Source organism: Olea europaea, chromosome 14, assembly GCF_002742605.1.
Source record: "Olea europaea var. sylvestris chromosome 14, O_europaea_v1, whole genome shotgun sequence".
Taxonomy (NCBI): Eukaryota; Viridiplantae; Streptophyta; class Magnoliopsida; order Lamiales; family Oleaceae; genus Olea; species Olea europaea.
Genome location: NC_036250.1, coordinates 13301742 through 13308103, shown reverse-complemented (window position 1 = coordinate 13308103; position 6362 = coordinate 13301742).

Genomic DNA, 6362 nt, shown 5'->3' with positions numbered 1-6362 from the left:
GTCATTAACTCAGTGAAATGTTAATATGTCAGCTTAAATTGCTCACTGAGCTGACACCGTTGATCAAAGAGGAGGGTCAAAGTTATATCTGAGGAGATACGGTCTGCAGGCGATAAAGATCCCAGACAGTGACAGAAAATAGCAGAGATGGTGACAGGGAGGGTGGCGGTGGAAGGGTGGGGATGTATACAGATGTTTCATCAGAATCGTTATGAATGTCAGTGGAGATGGAAGAGGTGCCGATGGTGGGGACGAAATAATTGTAAATATTTTTTAATTTATGAAATAATTGTATATATATTGTAAAATTTCTTTAAATAAGGTAATGAAATATTAGATACATACTACACACAACCAATTAAGATAATTTATAAATGAAATATCTAAATAAGAAATTAAATTAAATATTAATTTTTCATTTAATTAAGTGATTAAATAAATAATTAAACAACGTAATTAAATATTTAATAAATAATATACATAACTATGCCTAAGAGGACCCCCAACTTGGCAGATAATTTAAAACGTAAGTATTTTTTTTAAAACGTTTATAATATTTTAATTTTTATGTAATTGTATAATAAATAATCAATTACTCTTAATTACATATATAACACACTATAAATAAAGAAAATTGAGGAAATCAGTGACATATTATAAATAGAGAGTGCATACAATTTAAGTAGTTATTACATATTCGTCGGGTCAATTTTTACATAATCAATAACATACTATAAATAGAGAAAATTGAGGAAACCAATAATATATTATAAATAGAGAGTACATATGATTTAAATAGATATTACACATCCGTTGGGTAGAGAGTAACATACTATAATCAAGAACTTCTCACTTGACTTCATTTAGTAGAAGAAATATATTTTCGGCATTCTTGAATAATGTTCGATGTCTTGAAAATGTGATCGTGCTTAATATTCGACTTCCATCTCTGTTAGATATTCTCATGCATCATGTGATTTATATTCTAGTTAAATATTAAATAAATAATATATGAAACCAATTAAGATAATTAATTAATGAGATATTTAAAGAATAAATTAAATTTAGTATTAATTTTGTATTCGAATAAGTGATTAAATAAATAATTAATTAAAGTAAAGAAATATTAAATAAACAATGTACATAACCAATTAAGATAATTAATTAATGAGATATTTAAAGAATAAATTAAATTTAGTATTAATTTTGTATTCGAATAAGTGATTAAATAAATAATTAATTAAAGTAAAGAAATATTAAATAAACAATGTACATAACCAATTAAGATAATTAATAAAGAAATATTTAAATGAGAAATCAAATTCAATATTGAATAATTCTACATATACTAATTTATAAGAATGTCCATAATATATATGTGAAATTTTACGAGTAAAGGATCAAAAAAACTGTTTTTCAACTCTCCAATAATATTATGACACTTGTACATTATGGTATAATGTTTTTATTTAAACAAGCAATTAAAATAAAATAATTAAATATTAATGACTAATAATATACATAACCAATTAAGATAATTAATTACTGAAATATTTAAATAATTAATTAATATTTAAAAATTAATTTTTTATTCAAATAAGTGATTAAAATAATAATTAAATAAGGTAATGGAATATTAAATACTTAATATACACAATTAATTAAGATAATTTATAAATGAAATATCTAAATAAGAAATTAATTAAATATAAATTTTTTATTTAATTGAGCGATTAAATAAATAATAAACAAAGTAATTAAATATTAAATAAAGAAATACATAATTAACTAAGATAATTAATTAATGAAATATTTAAATAAGAAATTAAAATAAATACTAATTCTTTTATTTAAATAAGTGATTAAATAAATAATTAAATAAAGTAATTAAATTTTAAATACATAAAACCAATTAAGATAATTAATTAATGAAATATCTAAATAAGAAATTAAATTAAATATTAATTTTTTATTTAATTAAGCGATTAAATAAATTATTAAACAAAGTAATTAAACAATAAATAAATAACATACATAACTAATTAAGACAATTAATTAAAGAATTATTTAAATAAGATATTAAAATAAATATTATTTTTTTTTATTTAAATAAGTGATCATTTGAATAAAGTAATTAAATATTAAATAAATAATATACATAACCAATTAAGATAATTAATAGAGAAATATTTAAACGAGAAACCAAATTAAATATTAATTTTTTTATTTGAGTAGGTGTTTAAAATAAATAATTAAATAAGGGCCAATTAAGATAATTAATTAATGAAATATTTAAAAGAGAAATCAAAATTAAATATTAATTTTTTATTTGAATAAGTGTTTAAAATAAATAATTAAATAATTTATTAAATATACATAATCAATTAAGATAATAAATTAATAAAATATTTAAATGAGAAATTAAATTAAATATTAATTTTTTATTTAAGCAAGTGATTAAATAAAGAAATTAAATATTAAATAAATAATATACATAATCGATTAAGATAATTAATTAATGAAATATTTAACAAGAAAGTAAATTTAATATTAATTTTTTTAATTTGAGTAATTGTTTAAAATAAATAATTAAATATAAAGTGAAAAGTGAAAATTGTTTGATTTTTTAATTTGTAACTTAAGGGTATTTTTGTCTTTTGAAACAAAATTCTATCTTTGTAATTGTATAAACTACTAAAGGACAATTTTGTCTTTTACTCAATAAAAAGCTATTTTGGTGATAGGCAAAGGTTTTTGCTTAAAGTGAAAAAATGCCACTTTGACTTGGCCAAACTAAAAATTACCCCACTCTGCCTGCTATTCTCTTCGGTAAGAACTCGAAAAAAGTCATCTACTCGGGGTAATTTTTAGGGTCTATAAAATAAATAATCAAAACTCAAAAAAAATAAAATAAAATAAAACCTTATTCTCAAATTTGAAGAATAAATTTTTTATCAAATTCACATTCTGTTATCAAATCCTTCATCTGTATTAATTTACTAATGGGATGTTTGAGGCCAAATAAAATTTTTTTTTTGAACAAATCAAGATTTATTAATTCATTTATTTCATAATAAATAAATAAATCTTGAGGGGGCATTTGTAGAGATAAAAAAAATAATAAATAAAAGAAAATAAATCAAATGGATTGGGTCGATTTAAATCACTAGCCCAATTAAATTTAAGTCTAATAATGTTCATAAAATTCCAAAGGCCCAGATCACATTTTAAATAAATAAACAAACAAATAAAATAAACAAACAAAATAAATAAAATCATAATTACTCAATTATCTCTTTTAATTAAATATAATTGGGTAATTACCAAAATTAGCACAAATTTTCTCCTATAAATAGGACCAATGGTCCATAAAAGAAGGGAGGGCTGAAGACGAAGCAAGAAAGAAAGCAGAGAACGCCACGAAATATTGAAGAAATTCCAAGGCCGAAAGAAGGGAATAAATCCTCTCAAACTTAAGCTTGGTGAACCCCAAAAAGATTAAAATCTTTTTCGAATCAAACAGGTTCATATCAAGTACAAGAATATCAAAGTCTTCTTCAAATCAAATCAAATTTGAGTTCAAGTCCAAGTCTCAAGATTGAAGTTTCAAACAAGTCAAATATCGACAAATCAATTTTTCAACAAATTCTCGACGATCGGGATTCAAATCACGTGGCCCCTCGTCTTCAAATATTCAAATCATTAATCAGAGGATTTTTGTAATTTTGTAATTATGAGAAGGTCAACGTCACTTGTAAATTCAAAATATAATTTGTAAAGATTTATGTATTTTAATATACGAAACTTCGTTGTACAACTATAATTTAAATCAATCAATTGTAATTATATATAATTATGCATATATAGACGTAAGTAATTGTAGTAATACTGTATTTGAAAACAGTTAACCATAATTATATATAATTATACATACATAGATGCACGTAATTATGGTAACAATATGATTTAAATCAATCGATCGTAATTATATATATTTTTTTAAAGTAATTATAATGCATTTTATATCCTAATCCAATTTATATTTAGTATATAGTATGAGATTATACATAATAACATAATAAATCAAATTTTACCGTTTTGATTTTGAATTAACCCTAGTTTGGTGAGGATTAAAATCATATTGTTAGTAAATATTGATAAACATTGATGAGAAATATGATTGAGAAGCAATAAATATCAAGAAATGTATGATTAAAATTAATTATTAATTTTAAATTAACTCAAACAGGGCTTAGTATTGTCCGATAAATCAGACCGCAGATGCCATCAAAAGTCGGATAGCTAGTGGTGCATTCGAAAGGGCAAATATTTTCAAGAGGCATGAAATATCTTAATGAAGCGTGCACACTATCTCCATCAAAATTTCGAAAATTGACAATTTGGTTGGTATTGAAATGTTTGGAAGTGGGTCCACGTCTAAGTGCCCATTAATATTAAAACATGGACACCAAGAGCGGCTCCCTGTTGTGAAATCAAATTTTACACGTGTTATCATATAAATTGTATTTTAGTACAAATACTATCGAATAAGATCAGAAACTTTCTGGATAATTATTGGGTCGATACTTGATAAAATTGACTAGACAAATGGGTTTCTTCATTCTTTTTTAATATAAGTCAAAATTACATTAGGAATAAATTATAACTTTCTCGAATCATAGAGTTAGCTAACAGATCTCTAGTTAAAAATGATAAAATTTTCGTAATTTTAACTTGTCTTATATCTTTTTCCTTTCGATAGTGAGCAAGGCGAAAATGACGAATATAGTCTTGGCTTCATTTTTTTTTTTTTTTAATTAAAGACTCTCTTATTCATTCGTTATCTCTATCTCCCTGTCTTGCTTGGTTCTTTACAAGAAGAACCCCATTTAAAACCATGACTTTTTAGTTTCTTTATCGTTTGACATCACTTGGAAATTAAAAAATGAATGGATGGGAAAATGTGTGTTATTTTAAAACTGATCATTCATGCTACGACATATGGTACAATGTCAAACTTGATATCAAATAAAATGTACATTTAGCATGATTGACTTTTAAATAAAGTTATAGTATCATTAAGGTCAAACCCTAACCTTGAGGGCCCCTCACCGTCCGTCCCTAGAGTTTTGTGAGGGAAGTAAATCGCGGGATGTGTCCCAACAGGCCAGGAAATAAGAGCTACCTATACATTGCGCCTACAAGAAGTCCAATTTCATGTTTCAGAAATTAAACCCCCACACTGCGGATGCCAGTAAGGCGTGAGATAACCTCACTCCTGCCCTTTGCACCATTAGGCTATGCCCCAGAGGGCAAAAAGTTATAGTATCATTTACTACTGAATATGTCGTTAAAGTGATCACCGAAGATTCTTTCAACTATAATGAAATATTACTCCTTCAATCCTACAAAAATAGACTTATTTCTATTTTCATACATGTTAAATAATGCAATGAATAAATTTGGAAAAATAAATGTTTCGTATTTTTTTCTAATATACCAATGCATTAAATAATGACTTAAATAGGAGCAATTTATGTTTAATGATAACAAAACACATTAAATAGGGGCATATAAAAAAAATTAAAAAATAACTTTATTTTCAACAAGGAAAGTGACTTATAATTTAGAACAAATGAAAAAGGAAAGTAAACATTTTTATGGAACGAATAGAGTAATAACTGTGGACACGTTGGAATCTGAAAAATCTCCTTGTAGGAATAATAGAATTGAATAGTTTTCATTCACGTGCTTATCTTTGGAGAACATATTCTTCTATATTTTGAGAAGTGGGTGACTGGGTGCCTATTTTTATTTTATTTTTTATTTATTCGAAAGAGGATCTTTTACAGTTGGAGAATAGACAATATATACTCAAGAGACAAGGCAATGATTCATACAAAAAGAACAATTTGTGCCAGAATTTTTTCCCTAAAATGGGCTGAGTTCCTGGCTTTTGGCATCACAAATAAGTTTAGTAAATTAATTGAAAAATCTATCCCAATTTATACTTATTAGTGCGGATTTAAACCATAATATAATTTGGTGTTGAATCACTTCATCAAGTTTAACATGATTTCAGAGCAACTAAAATCAATTATTCAAGACTCGTCACTATCTACGTATGAAAATTTATTGTCAGTTTTTTAACAGAAAATGTGAAGAGTGCGTTGAAAACTAAATTTTAACAAATCAACATATTCGATTTCTTTCAACTTAAGCTTTAAGGAGGAGTTGATTTAACATAGTACCAAAACTTTATAATATCAAGTCTCACCTTTACCTTAAAGTTGCACGCATATCAAATATTCGAATTACGAGTGTTTTCAAGACTTTACATTTCTCATTTGATGTTACCAAAA